At 38.1% G+C, this 16,158-nt stretch overlaps 1 long non-coding RNA gene across 1 annotated transcript; it reads left to right on the forward strand.

Annotated features, from left to right (window-relative positions):
- The first annotated feature begins 6,919 nt into the window (after positions 1-6,919).
- On the forward strand, positions 6,920-13,980 carry LOC308062618. Its single transcript, XR_013927650.1, has 2 exons — positions 6,920-7,323; positions 7,696-13,980. It is a non-coding gene; the product is annotated as an uncharacterized lncRNA (long non-coding RNA).
- Positions 13,981-16,158: the final 2,178 nt, after the last annotated feature.

Here is a 16,158-nt window from a genome sequence, read left to right on the forward strand (position 1 = left end):
TCACTTGAATAAGTGGTGGCTGTTTGCAGGCTGGGCTCAAGCCCTGTTAAGAGAGCACAGTGGAATACTATAGAGCCATGGCTGGGACTGACACAATAAAGGTATTTCCTCCTGCTCTTACATCTCTTGCACTCCTTTCCCCACTACATTGTTTTTTTTTAAAAACAAAATCAGAGCTTTGAGCAGAGTTTCAGCACCTTAAAGAGAGGAGACAAAGCCCTGAAGTATGTGAAGGGCTTTGATAAAGTTACTACTCCTTGTGTGCATTGGGATGAAACTCTCATATCCATTGCTGCTAACCCAGCATCTATTTTCTCCTTCCATTTTAGGAGAGCTGATTCTATATTCCGAGCAATTACCACAGTCTTTTCTGTTCTTACCTTCCCCCTTTTCTATTCTATTTATTCCTTCTTGTCACCTCTTTCTTTGGTGACTCCCTTCTCTTTGTGAGTTTCTGCCCCTGTTGTCCTCTTCTCATCCCACAGCTGTGTCATCGCTGGATCACTGCCAGCTCCAGCTGTGCTAAGGGGCCGAGGGGCAACAGAGGGAGAGGAGGGATGTCTGACATGGAGCTGCAGCTGGGGCTGTGTCCAAGGGTAAGCCATGTCTCTATAACTCGCACAGGGAACCACCAGAGGGTAAGGCATCTGAGGAAGAAAAGAAATATTGATGATAAAGCTGCAGGCTCCAGGATTGGTTTTGCTTTTGTTAGCATGTCAGTGACTTTAAATACCGCAGAGTTTAATAAAGATACTGATTAACAGCAACAATAACAAAAAAAAAAAAAGATGGGCTCCAATCCCTATTGGATATGAAACATCCTCATGAAAGTCTCCTCTAGGCTCTTGACCTGAGGTCAAAGGTTGTTGATAGAACAGAGGTGTTATATGAGGTTGTAGGTGCTAGAACTAATATTATAGATAAGACTGATATCTTGATCCTTAGGTAGCATTGGACATACAAGGTCTGATTTTTTGCATTCATCATGTTATTTTCAACTTATTCTTCTGCAATTTGGACTTAAAGACTTTCTTTTCTCATGATTGGTAATATGTCAAATTTAGAAGTGTTTCGATCAGCTGTTACTGTTTTACTGCTTATCCAATAGTAGCTTAAGCTATGTTATAACTGAAAATGCATAATTTAAAATGGAAGAAAGGATGTTTCCTTAGGAAAGATTTTAATGGAAGCATTGAGGTTATCAAGTCCACAGGGTTTTTTTTCAAAAAAATTATGAATGAGGGAAAACAAATGAATTGTATTAGAAGCCTGACTGAAATGTTAAGTGTAATTTTTGCTACCCTTGAACACTATAAAATGAAACGATGCACTTATTTGCCTAGAATATATAGCTCTTTTCTGAATAACATTGTAATGAGGAATAAAAGTAGCAACAGTAACAGTGCAAATTCAGTCAAACATTTTTAAAAAATGCCTTATGATTGCAGCCGTTTTAAATAGGGATTTTACACTGAGGAAAATAAAGCATATTTAGCTTTTTAATGAATATGTATTGTTTAATATTGATTTAAAGACGCCAAACTGAGAAAAAAACTTCTTAAGTCCCTTATGGAGGCAACTGGAATTTCAAACTGAAACAAATCATTAAAAATAAAGATGAAAATAACAGTCCACATATAAAGCCCTAGTGAAGAGAGTTAACTGTGCATTCAGCTGAGCACGTTTATCCTGCTCTGCTGAGACAGACTGGTAGGGTAGGAGATTTTCAGCATTTGTTCATTTAAAGATAAGGATAACTCTGTGCACAGAGCACCGCAAGCTGAATGCAAAGAGACTCCCTTCAAAGTCTGCTCAAGTCAGTAAACAGACTTCTTCAGCCTTATAAGAATTCTTGCCCATCCTCTTGTAATTCCACAGGCAAACTCTGCCAAGGCAGCTACTTCTAATTTCTGTTAAATGAATGATGTCTTATTCAACTCAGACTGATAAATAATTCTCTCAACTATGGGTCTGAACTTGCTATCTCACAGACTCCGATGTGTTTGGTATAAGAATCAACATTATGACTCATCTGAATTATATCAGCAAAAACCTCATTTGGTTGATACAGATTTTTTTCTATCAAAATGAAACACAAAGTAGCTCCTCTCCTGATTTCTCTCTCTCTCTCTGTCGTTCATTTTCTTGTGCACATTTTTAATACAGAAACTGGTTTTCTGAGAATTATATGTTTTCCTAGGGCTCACAAAGCAACAAATGACCTTGCTTGTCTTTCATTATTTCCTTTACAGAATTTTTTATTCAACTATTGTTTCAAAACATGTGCTCACAAAATAAACATAGCAGTATCAATGCTTACCATTAAGGCAATCATTTCAGTTGGGAGGAAAATCAGGTTTAGGATCTGAGAAAACAAAGTGGAATATATTCTTCTTGCCTGTAGCTTTGGAAGCTTGGAAAGTCCTATTATCCTAAGAATTAAATTGGCTTACTCTAATGCATACAGATGGCAATGCCTTGTGCTAGGTACAGCTGCCATTTTTTTTTATTTTATTTTATTTTTTAATTTTTTTTGTCCTCAAAGGAAGGGGAAAAGTCTAGTCTGTCCATCTGCAACAAACAATAAGTTTTCATAACATAAAGGTGGGTTTGAGTGTTTATTCTATATGGTCCCATATGCATGCTTCGAGACATCTTTTTGTGCATTTAATAATATTTTCAACAAAGTTATTCTGGAGGTGACATTTCTTGGAAGGAAAACAGAATTAAAATGTGATGCCTGCTGAAATGTTAAAGAAGTAGCTGCTGAACCCCGTGGTCAACAAATAGTATTTGCAAAGAAACACAGCAAAATTACTTTTTGGAATACATCTATTCATAATATAAAAATAGAATCACTCTAATCTTCATTAGACAATTTTGAGAAGCCTAATACGTCAAAAGAGAAATTTTCATTTTATTTTATTGACTATTCATGCAAATAATTTCTATTTTTTGTTTGTTTGTTTGTTTTGTGCATGACAGTCCGTGATTTTGCTTAAATTGTTATTTTCCACTCTCAACGTAAATTCAGCATCACTTTCAGGCTCAACGTTGACTGCAAAAACTTCTTATGAATAAAAAATTCAAGCTTTCAGCTCTGATACTCACAGCCTTTTTTTTCCAGTGAAAATGTGTAAGCTAAAGTAAATACTCACAAGGATGCTCATAGAAAGCACAAGTTTCACAATACCTGTGAACAGCTGCTGACGAAATGGCATAGCCAATGGAAATTCCTGTGATGTCTCTCTCAATTTTGATAATATAAGCAATTGCCATCCAGTTAGGTGAATTGGTGAGTGTGAGTGAGGTGAAAGTGCTTGTCCTTAGGAAATGTGAGTGATGTAATAGGTCATACACTAGAGTAAGAGGGGGTTCACATAAAATTTTGAACTGTTCCGAATATAAACTGGCTTTATAACATGTATTTAGATAGCCTTATTTACATGAAACTTATACAACCATTATACAACAAGGGAATAACGTTGTACTGGCTTCATTCATATAAGATACACATGGATGTCTGTTTCTTCAGAAACTTTGGAGTCATTAGATACATATGACTGACTGGAAGAAAAACAACTTAAAGCAAAATAACAAAGACTTTTCTAATAAATTTCAAATCTTTGCATGTTAAATAAGGGCAGATACAGTTTTCTTTAAACAGTAATGAATGTTAAAATGAATCCTAAATTATGAATTCTCCAAGCTGTGGCATTCACAGGTTTCCAGTCTGGGTAAAGTTTAAAGTCCAATACTTACAGTGAGAACTTTGGGGGACAAAACATAAGAGGAACGTTTTATTGTCGTTTGAGCTAGGAAAAACAGGAGTCCTGAAGATCATATTTCTGCAGATTGTAAGTAAGATACTTTTTCAACAGACTGTTGCTAGTCAGATTTGAAAACAACTTTGTATATTTTTTCCTGCCTTTTTAAGAACATACTCATACTTCCTGCATGTGTGAATGAATAAACCAACCCCCAAACAAAGGTTACCCTCTGCTCTTAAATCCTTCTGGTCCCTTGACATTTCTGACTGATGGAAATTAGATGTAGAGGCAAGGCAAACTACTCTGGTTAAATGCTTCTGAATAGGATGATGGTCTGCTGCAACATAAATTCTGTGTGCTGTCAGCTCCCTAGAGCGTTCTTTGTTCTGGCCTTGGAGAGATTTCTTGTCAGCCCACCAGACAGTAAGAAGAAAACTGAAGTTGATTCTGTCAGAACATCACACTAAATGAACAAGATGATGATTCTCCCTACATGTACATTCCAACTTCTTTTTCAGCGCTTCCCCCTGTTCTAGCTCAGTTAGGCTCCAGAACAAAGAGAAGTCACCTTTTAATTATCCAAATGTTCTTTTCAGAGAACAGCTATCAGTGTAATTTCCTTGAATGACATATAATTTTTCTCTGCAGAGTACTGCAAAAAGGGAGAATGTAGAACAGATGGGGAAGAGGAAAAGGTGATAAAAGGAATAGGAATATTGTGCAATAATTCTTCTAAATCTTTCCTTCCTGATGTACTGCGTTGTAATCATACACAACTCATGCCACTTAACGCTTGAAACTGCAAGCAGTAGAGATTAAACAATAAGCAGTTACTGAGGAAGTAAAGAGTGGGGTGATAAAGCTTGCTGATGGGACTGTTATTCAGGGTAGTAGAAATGACAGTCCAACATGGATAAAGTGTTGTAGAATGACCTTACGATACTGAATGATTAAACAATAAAATACCACATGAATTCAATGCAGTTAATGTAAAGTGATGGCACACAGGAAAGAACCCTCTAACTTCACTTAAAAAATTATGAGTTCTGAGCTGATGAGGAATTTAGGAATTAGATTCTGACATAATAACAGTTTTGCGAAAATATCGGCTCAGTCTTCATTAGTAGTCAAATCAACGGTTAAGAAGTGCTAGGAAAAAGAAAAGAAAACAAAAAATATTACACTACTGTATACATTCATTATGTATCTCCATATTGAAAAATATGGCAATTCTAGCTCCCCCTTTCAAATTTTAACTAAGCATCCAGTCCAAATAACACTTTGAATGGAATAAAGCCACCTGAGATGGACAAATGCGTATGAAATCATGAGAGGCATAGAGGAGGTGGGCATGGATCTCTTGCAGAAGAACTAGGATACCAGCTATGCCTACAGGCTAGCAGTTGAAAAATTCAGCATAGTAAAGGAGATGCTCTCCATGGCATGTAAGCAAGCTGTGAAACTTCTTGCCACAGGATATTGTAGATGCTAAAAGTTTATGGAGTTCAAAAGGCAACTACAAAACTACTTAGTGTGAGGGCTAATAAGTTCAAAAACATCATCCTTAGCTAAGGACACTGTGTGTTGCAAATCACTGCATTGTATTTTGAGCAAGTGTCACTTTGTGCTTGCCTTGTTGTTACACTGCTAGAGAAAAGATGCTGACCTAGATGGACCAGCGGTCTGGTCCAGCACAGGTGTTTTTATGCTCTCTTATGGCAAATGAGGCGTTACCAAAGAGGAAAGGATGAAACCCCAACTCTACCGAAAAAAAAAAAAAAATCCCCAGTCTTCAGCCAGAGTATGAAACAAATGTCATTCAAAGGCTCTTTTTCCAAAAAACCCCCATTCAAATATATATATATATATATATACACAGTTGCAACTGAAGTGTACACCCACTAAAAAATTAAATACAGATTTAGGTACAGATTTCTACTCTCGCAAGGACAGTTGAATTAATTGCTTGCATTATGGTGATGGAGGGGAAGCGTGCAAAGTCTGACACAGACGTACTTTGATTCAGTGGCTTAAGCTCAGGATTGCAACTTCCAACTTTGTTTCTACTTTTGGTGGAGCCAAGACCCTGGTGTGAGACATGGTCAGGTCAAGTAATTTGAAATATTTGATATCGGAGCTGGGGTATTGATTTGATTTATTTGAGAAGAAAGACATTTGTGGGAGTATGTATCTGTAACTACAGTTTATTGCTTCTGTTTTGTCCAATAGGATGCTCTCTGCTTTATTTCTTGACACTAATTCACTGCACCTTGGTGAATCTAAGATATGAGTTTTTTTCTGACATTTTAGCAAGTAAAATGTGATTCTGAGAACTCTCAGAAAAATCATGACCTAACCTTTTGCAGCATAATGATAATAATGACACCATTTACAGGAAAAATTGCTTTAAATTGGTTAGAAAACACTTACGTTAAAAGACATCTTACCAATGTGAGGGAAGAAAACTCAGAGTACATTTTCATAGTTAATTTTGGTTAAATAGGCTAATGAACGTTTTCCACATGGCAGCCAAGATTGCCATGTGGTTGCGATCGCTGCTGGGAGCAAATGCTGCTTGTTTTTCCTTTTCAGTTTGTTCTTGGATTCTGTGCCTGGCTTTATATGGATCCTGTGCATGGTGTCAACAAATTCAAAAATGACTTGTCTGGTGCCTAAGAAATAAAGCTCCTAATACCGTGCCATGTGCTGGCCTATTCTGAAGGTGGATTTGCATTCGCTTCACAGATTTTTGCATGCCATTTTCCATGTTTGAGCAGAGAGTTAGAGCGCAACAACCCCGTAATCCATCTCATCAAATATTAGGCTCTGAACAACAAAGATCTGGGGTGAGATTAAAGCCAGTTAGTACCCAGAATACAGAGCTCTGCCTCAAGCCAGTTGCTGTGCAGAAGTTAACTTGGATCTGGCTAAGAGGTGAGTGAATCTACTATGATTGTACCAACATCTGTGCCAAAACCTGTTTTCAGCACTAAAGGACTGACTCTCCCTACTATTAAACTTTTAGGCATGAGATACATACTTTGCTTCATTCTTTGTAGATGCCTTTTTACAGTCCAAAGTCCTTCCAAAACCTTGAGTTTTGTTTAGAATAAGGTTGTCAGAGAAATAACTGCTTGACTCTTGAGCCCTGCAGGAACACTGTAGTCATGTTTTCATGACTTTTCTCTGTAATTGTCAGTGATAATAACTTTTTTATTTTATTATTATTATTTTTTCCTAAGAAAAAAGGAATCTGGTCTTTATGATCAACTGACAGCAGGAGCTGGGGTTTCCAAAAAAGCATCAGAGACAGTCAGATTTCGTGACAAAAATCTGCCTCAGGAGAGCTGCTTTCATCTTTTACTCACTCCATCTTTTTTTGTTGCTTACAGGTTGCAGCAGTGGAGCCCTGAATAAGCCTCAAATAATATTTGAAAAAAGACTTTGAATCTAACTCATCAGCACTGCAAAAAATACTGTTGAGGTGGTAGAAGTTTGTCTATTCTTGCTGCAAAGCTTTGAGATTTGAGCTGTCTTGCAATAGAAGTTACACGTGGTGTGAAGTAGACTTTGGTCTGAAACTACAGGGGCTGTAATTAAACTTAATTGAAACCATGTCTGTGAGAGAAGGACAAATATCTTTAGGAGTATCACCACAGCTGCATCTCTTCTGACTAAAGACAGCACTAGCGAGGGAAAAATAAAGCCCAAACCAGATACTATGGGTATGCTAATGCTGTGTAACGCCCCAGATTGTTCTGCAGGAAGAATTTATGGTAGAAGTATAAAGCTATTGGCTTTTTTCTAAGTATAAAAAGTATAAAAAGTATCAGTATGAATAGTAGTTTTAAATATATGTATTTCCTTGCTGTTGGTTCTTTACAGGTTATTTCACTGTATTTTTATTGCTTATGTCTAGCCACAGGGAGAAGCTGATTAAGTGGTCTAGTTTTTCGTTATCTCTTAATCTTCACTGCTTGACCTTCCTGCTTGAGTGTGCTGGGTATTTCCAACTGTGTTTCTATCATGAAATCCAGATTGTCTTCTGGAAGTATGTTGTTTTTGATGAACTAGAAGACGAACACAAGTGGGTTTCTGACAGCAACATGCCTGAGTTCCAGCCAGCTCATTTTGTGGGCTGCTAGGGGCTTCAAAGCAACCATGCTATGCAGAATCTGCCAGTTTGAGAAACTTGCTCACGCCCCCGCAGACTCCCTGCTATACATGCATGAACCGGAGGAGCCTTGGATCAGTTTTGTGGGTAGGATCTGAAGTTTTTAGGCCCATCATCTTTTTCACCTGAGATTCTTCAGTCTGCAGTGTCTCCTAACACCGAGCGGGGATCCCGGGAGCGCCACCTCCTCATCAGTGATGCTCTCCCATGCTACTGACAGTCAATAGCCAAGTTCAGAGCCATTGTGTTGCCCATCGGATCTTTTGATATTGTTGCAATCAGAAGGAAAAGATGAAACTGGGAATAAGGGGAAGTGCAAGCACACTGTGCAGAATTATTGTGATGAGGTGGGGAAAAGCAAACCTTGCTGCTTCAGTCTCCTGACTCTTCAGCAGGAAGCCTGGAAGCCCTGGGGACTTCAGCTCTGATATTCAGCTCTGGGTCCCCAACACTGTGTCTGGCAGTCTCAGAAGTCCTCCTCCAAGCTGATATCTCATGTGTTTAGACCTATTTCTGTGGGAGCAATTTTCTGAACCGAGCTGTATATTGCAGCAGTCCTGACTTTCTGCAGCCAAGGAGCTGTGCCAGGTGCCTCACAGCTTGCGCTTCTTCCAAATGGTGGTGTGGGTGTCTCAGATGGTATGGCTGTCTGCAGAATTTCACCCCAATTTCACAACAAAACATTTTGGATTCTTTCAAGCAGAATCTTACTACTATTCATTCTCAAGTGAAATTTCTGCCTTCTACTTACTGTTTCATTCTGAAATGAAAGGCCATTTTTCTCAGAATTTCAGAAGTCTCTGTAAAATGGAAATGCCTCCTCTAGACCAGGTCAGCATTGGCTTTTGAAACAAGAGGGTCCTAGATCCCTTCTGACTCCTTCAAACCTCTCCTGATAAAATCTCTTCCATGGTTTCTCCCAGAACATCCCTCAGAATACTGATGCTCACATACAGTCTCATACTCAGTTAATCCAGTTTTTTTGTCCAAGACACTTCACAAGTTATTGTAATATTTCCATTTTTATTCAGAACGATTATATCTAATTATGCTAACCCTGCAGCACTGGTGTCACTGATGAGATCAACTTCTATCCGATCCATTTGAATTCTTTTCCCTTAAATACCATCCCAGTCTGTCATTTTGGGAAGAAAACTCCCACTAGTCCTATCTTCTCTTAGTTGTCTCCTCACCAATCACTCCTACCTTGTTGTTGCTCACTCCTATTTTTTAGCAACTTTTCTTGTGATTATCCTATAACGTACGTTCCTTAAATGCACATAAATTGTGTAAATATTTAGTTTATTTAAATGCAAGTCATAACTGCTGCTTTTTCCTTCTTCCTATTTGTTTGCATTGTACTTTTGTTGCTTCTAGGAGTAATTAGACCCCAAGATTTTCAGGACAGGGAACACATTTTCTGGGTTGGCACAGTGGGTCCCAATATTGACCAAGACCAGGAGGTATTGCTATAACATAAATAAATAATAACATCTCTAAAAATCTTTTCATCACCTTAATGGCTATGTGATCTCTGTGCATTTTTGTGATTGCAGTAAGTAGTTGTAGAAAGCATTGTGATAACGTCAATAGAAGCATGGTATGGTAATGTAAAATTAATGAGCTAGATGGTAATCTTTTTAGGCAAATCGTGTTCTGTAATACAGCACACCCTCTCAATTAGTCTGTTCTCAGGAGCCAAGGAATCAGTGTATTGTGTGGGAAGTGCACGGTAAAATTGACTGCGTTACTCAGGAAGATCAGTGTAGTTGATAGTCAAAGTGCAATAACCTCTTATGGAATGTAATCTTATAGTGAAGAGCATTATAGAGGCAATTCATAGTACTTTATGTTTTTAATATCCCACAGGTATTTGTTAGCAAAAGGAAGGAGACTTCAGCGACCTTTCTTGTGAAAACCAAAATAAGAAAGCTGGGCTGATGTCTTCTGAAAACCTGTGCCCTGCCAAAGCACTGATCAAGCCAATGAAAGGCAGGACTAGCAGAGGATGTGAAGATCTCTTTCATGCTCTCCATGGCAATTACCTTTCAAATCGCTAAGGTTAAGATTCAGACTTTCTTACCTAGTGCAATTGATATCTGAATCACTTCATAATAAACACTATGAAGCATGATTATCAAGTAGAAAAAGGATGTGATGTGCAGCCATGGCAACTGACCTGCCACTAGACTGATCAGTGCAAAAGGGCTGGAAAGAAAAGTTCCTTGGTGGAGGGAAACTTGGGGGGTGTGCAACACTCACAAGGACTAAAATGATGCTGCCTTGTCCGATAGTTGCTGAGCACCAAACAGAGTTTCTTTCAGTTTTACCTCTGTTGTCATTTTTGCTTGTGTATGGTATGCCCTGAACGAGATGGCCCTGAACAAGGTGGCCATTTATCGTCAACACAGAGGAGCTACAAGCTGATGTATAAAACTCACTTCAGCAGCAGTGATACAAAGAACGTGTTTGATCCTATAGATCACTCAGAGAAACTTCCAGTTACTTTAATGAGCTCCATGAGAATTTGATTAAAGATTGTTGGATTGGGTTCGTTATTTCTGATGAAGGGATAGGGAAGAAATTCATTAATGGAATAATTTCTGGAGGCTAGGACTTAAATTTGGGTTACATCATGAGAGATTCATTTCATCTCAAACTATAGCTCAGTGGACATTAATCTATATTACAGTTCCACAGCCAGTGAAAGTAGCAATTTGTGTTTGGGATTAGAAATTGCCAGTATAGCCAGCCATGGGTCAAACAAGAACTAGTACAAAAAATTTTCAATATTCAGAAAATTTTGACCAGATGTTTATATATGTTAAAATATTATATATATGTATATAAAATATAATTTAAGATGTTAAAATAATAACTTCAGTTTTGGAAGAAGGTGGATTGTCTTATGCTTTATTTTATAAAGCAACTTTAAGTATGTCCTAATTCATTTGAAAGCTTGGGGAAAGACACCCTAGGTTACAGAAATGAGAGATAGACTGCAGAGGAAGATGGTATCTTCTATTTTAAACCACTCTATGCTAAGATCTCATTCAATCTCTCACAGAGGAATAATCTCCATAAGGTTAAAATAGTAATAATGGTAGAACAATGCTAAAGACATACCAACCCATATTTTTAATCCCGTGTCCCCAAACTGTTAAAAAATACATGCTCTTTTTGATAATTACCACAGAAGCCAAAATATTTTTTATGTTTTCTTTCATGTACTTTTATGATTTTTTTGTTCCGTTTTCTCTTGCATCAGATGATTAACTCAAAACCTTGTGTTTCTACAGTGATGAAATACAATTCACTGCAGAGACATTACTTGGAGAATATCCAGTATTGGCCATTTAGGAATATGCTTTCATTAATTTCAAATAGCAGGCATCCCTTTACATCATAAGCAATTGTAGTCTAGAGTGTTAATGGTGTCTACATTAATAAAGCTCACTTTATGAAAAAAGCTGCTGGACTGTGATTTATTTTATTTATTAACAGTTTTATAGAGTCTATTTTCATTTAGGTCTTCAGCAGTGAATAAACAAAGGAGTTCTTTACTATATACAGAAAAGTTTCTGACAGCTTCAATTAGAAAAATCTTCATTTATTCAAACGGCGAATCATATTCCTGGAAAATTTCCTACCTCTTTGGGTTTTGTCTGAAAGTTAATTTATCAGTTGGCATACCACTGGGTCCAAACCTGCTTTTTCTGAAGTAAGTAGGAATTTTGCCACTGCCTTCAACAGGAGCAGGTGCACGCCCCTAATGAGGTGTGTAATGGAAACGGTGTACACACAAAAAACCTGGGCACAGTCAGCATGAGAAACGCGGGAGAAGAAGAAGGATTTCTTAGAATCCCGGAGCATGCGAACAATGTGTTGTGGTGACATTTAAGCATTGACAAGAAAATTTAAGAGATCAAGTGGAAGAATAGAACTAGACAAGAAGATATTGTCACACTGGAACAATTCACCTCATGCCTGGAAAAGTTTATAAAAACCTTGAATAGGGAGAGAAAGGGCATCGTGATAAATGAGAGCACCTAAGCCACATTAGATCAGCTGATAACACAGTCATCTTTGCCAAAATCCCTGAAGACCTTGAAGCACTGATGAGAGAATTAATCATGAAGAGTATGGCTTGAGCAATTAGGGTAGGAAGGAAGAGCCGAGTTGTCCCCAGTGGAACCTGACCCCCAGCCTTCACCCTGTATTGAAATCAACTATGACCCAAACCTTTGCTGGAGTATGAAAAAAGGTAAAGGAAGTTTTTTCACCTCATTATTTCTCATTTCATTCACTGCATACAATATAGTGTGCGGTGGATAATCTCAGACTGGTATCAACTAAAATAGCACCAAGATACTATGACTTTATCAGCCAGTATTGCATCCGCAGTAATTAGCTGCGCTTCTCAGCATTGAGGAGGGGCATGTTAATGAGGCTGAGTGCAGTGTTGTGCTAATTCAGTGGAACCGATTCTGTCAATGAAGTGAGGCACTCGCTTTGTGTTGCTCTGCTCGATGGAGAAATGTCAGATCCCGTGGTGTTACTTGGGGTGCCTCCAGCATAGTGAGGTCTGGCACACAGCAAGGTTGATGCATGCCTGTCCTGGGCAGTGCATGTGCCAGGATGCTACGGGATAGGTTGTGCTCAAAGGAGCTCCATGGTATCTCATGTTCAGGAGGAGGAAGGACAAAGTAGGAAGAGGAGGTCTGTGTGCACCTTCATGCTGCACTCTTACTGCAAATTAAGTGTTTCAGCCTTGGGTAAGCTACCTTATGCAGAAGACAGGGGAAAAGAGAAGCAGAGGCTGGCGGGTACTCTACTGTTTCTCCTGTTGTTCAGCACAAAGTTTATTTCCCAGTTGTGTTGAAAGGACTGGGCTTGTTTTGCCAGAAGGTGCTAATGACTCATTTGATGAGTGCAAGGACTACTCATGTCCTGAGTCCCTGGCTCTCTAAGGCAAGAGTGGGTGTTTGCACTGCCAGAGCCAGGCTGTGCCTTGTGCATAAAAACGGAGGCGTTCTGTGGTCTGGGCTTGGAAAGGGTTTTTTTCATACATTTGATGGTCGTTAATTTTTTTTTTTTTTTTTTTTTTTTGCCAAATGTGGCTCTGAGTCTGGAAGGAATCCTACAGGGGCATCTTTGTTGGATATAACTACTGTTTTCCTATCCACTTAGAGTGTTTTATCTTAACCACAAACTGAAGCACACATAATAAGGAAAGGAACATCACTCTTTATTTGTCTTCTTGATTGGCAGAGTTGCATGGGTGAAGGCAGATGTGGACCTCTTGGGATACTGCAGCTATCACAGCGGGACATTTTTCCAGTCAGTTATTTGAATGAGATCTGGGAGATGAATGTAATTTGTCTCTAGTTTTATTTTTAGTGATTTCACTTTTCTGGCTTAGAGTATTTCATTCCCTTTTATTGTCAAGATTTATTACCAGCACTGTTATAAAGTGCAGCCAGTTCCAGCCCTCCAACTCCTTCTTCCTAAAGTTAATTTTTGTCAATGGAATAGTTTCCTGTAAAACATCTAATTGTTGGTTTATTGGCAGATTACATCCAAGAGCTTTTTTAAAAATGACTAAGGCAAACACCAATTAAGTGGCCGGTGCCAAGTCCCTTAGTTGCTGATAGAATAAATGAGAATTTCAGTTGTTTCAGAGCTGACTGCATTTTTGGACAGTAAAAACAAGTACATTAAGTTCCTAGGTCCTAACTACAGGGTTGATATTTATGTTTCTAGAGCTCCATCCTTTGACTTCTTTAATACATTTATTGACACAACCTTCCTGTTGGGTAGGAAACGCTATTATCATTATTTTTCAGGTGGGAAACCACAACCCCAAGAAACTATAGCTATGTTTATATTAGAAAGTACATCACATGCAGGAGAAGCAGCAATCTTGCCTAGAGGGGACAGTAGGTTTACACAGGAGTATAAATACAGGAGTATTTAATACAGGGGTGCTTTTTGTGATTAACTGTAAAGGGGTCTACAAAGAAACAGGCTAGACTGGGGAAAAAAAAAAAAAAAAAAAAAAAAAAAGGAAGATCACACTGTATTTTTGCATCTATACCAGGAGATTTTGTTTGTAACAAATTCTTGGAGAAAATCGTACTTCTACCTCTTTAGCCAAAATGGCTTGCCCAGGCCATGGTACCTGGGATGGAGAACGAGACAGATCTGATGTGAGAATCCCTAAAGGTGATCCCTTTCCCCCATAGCCCTACTGAACTGAACTAGGACTTCCCTTGTTGCAGGCAAAAACATCTGTAAAAATAATTACTACAAGTATTTCTTGAAAGCAGTGACTTCCACTGAGTAATATTTGGGTCCAGAATACTGATAGGAGCATTTTTGTCTTCCTCTTCATGATGACAGCGTATCCAGGAGCCCTGTATTTGGGTTTCTATCAGCTGGCATGCCCTTCTCCTGTACATATTTTTTGAAAGCAGGAAACACAACACGCTGTGATTAAAGAATAAGCTGTGATGAACATCTTAACTCCAGATACAGAGTTTCACTGCAATGAACAAAAAGTCACATTCCTTAAACCATACCTTAGGGAGAGGTTCAGCTCCTCACCTATGCCTGAAGTTTATTGCTCAAACTTTTATTTAAGCTGAACTTTAGATTATTCTCTTATCTAAAGGAAAGGGGTGAAGAATCAGAAATAGGGAAAGTATATAGGTTTTACTCGAGAGTTATGCCAAAATACAAATTTTTATGGGTTATTTGTTTATGTATAAAATATCATCTAATTCTTTGATGAAAGTTAAAGTATTTATTTTCCTTTAGATGTATTCTCTCCCCCCCCAAACATAAACAAAAACGTTAAGAAGTAAAGTTTGACTTCTGTGTCCTGAGTTTTCTTTAAAAGTCATGATAGAGCTGCCAGGATGATGAGTTATTTGTGGTCAATAAAGTAACTATAGATCATAATCTTCCAAAATTCATCCTTCATATGTGTGTAAAAGAGAATATGCTGTGAACTGCAGAACAGAATTAATTCCTTTGTTCCCAAGGGAAGAGCAGATAATTACCAAATAACATTTCTATCAAAGCTACAGCTAAGTCCTGAGTGTTACGTGAGGCAAATTCCATACACCTACAAAACAAATAAACTCGTCAGTACTTTCACACAAATTAAACCTTGTAACATTGCCGTAAAAATCCTACTAGGAATGTCCTCATTTTTACAATTACTTTGAATTTCTTTAAGAGCAAAAGAAAAATAGAAGTTGGAAAGAGTAAACATATATTCAGAAATCTTGTATATTTTTAACAGATCGGTTTTATGTTGTTCAGTTTTCAGGATTCTTTTGTCACTTGTTGATCTATATAGTTTTAGAGACTTTCATGTTGCTGAGGTCTGTACTACAATGGCTGAAATAGACATTTTGGAAAGCAGTATTGTAGTGAAAGGATAATTCATGCTTTGCATTAATTCTTTCCTATCTATTGACATAAATTACAGCTTTGAGAGAAGACGATGCTTGAAGGTCTCATTATTTCATGTACCAGCCTATACTCAAAGAACACCGAAGGTTTTGCAGCTAACATTCCACAGGACGTCCGAACTATTTTAGGGAAACTTATGCTACCCTCTAGAATTCAGTAGAGATGACTTCTGCCAGTGAACAAATACTGTACTGGAAATCAGTTGTGTAAAGCCAATTCCATTTTAGAATGCAGGACTTTCTATTGGAAGAGGATGAATTATTTATTGGAAATAAACTACCCAGCAAGCGTAGCTTTTTTTACCTTGTTTGCAAGGTAAGATCTGATTCCAGATTCCATGAACGTATTTGTTATTCAAAGTCTTTTCCAATAAAAGGAAATATTCTGCTGTGCAAACTGTCTACTGGCTCTTTGTGGTACAGGACCAGTCACCTCCAATAGGGCATGGCATAATTACTCGTCAAACAGGGGTGTAAATGAACTTCCCAATCCACCTACCTCAATGTGTCTAAATTACAGGAAGTCAGACCCCTTGTCAAGAAAAGTAAACTTCCATCACAACTTCACAACGTGAACTTTCCTTTAAGCACTTTCAGGAATGGTGAATTTGCCAACAATGCAAGTGTCTGAAGTGGTATTTGCTTGTCATTTGAATGACCACCTCAGGGCTGGGTTATAAGGACCCTTCTTTTGTCTTGACTAACGCAGACTTCTTCAGCTACCCCTTCCCAC

Source organism: Falco punctatus (assembly GCF_963210335.1).
Source record: "Falco punctatus genome assembly, chromosome: 4".
Lineage (NCBI taxonomy): Eukaryota > Metazoa > Chordata > Aves > Falconiformes > Falconidae > Falco > Falco punctatus.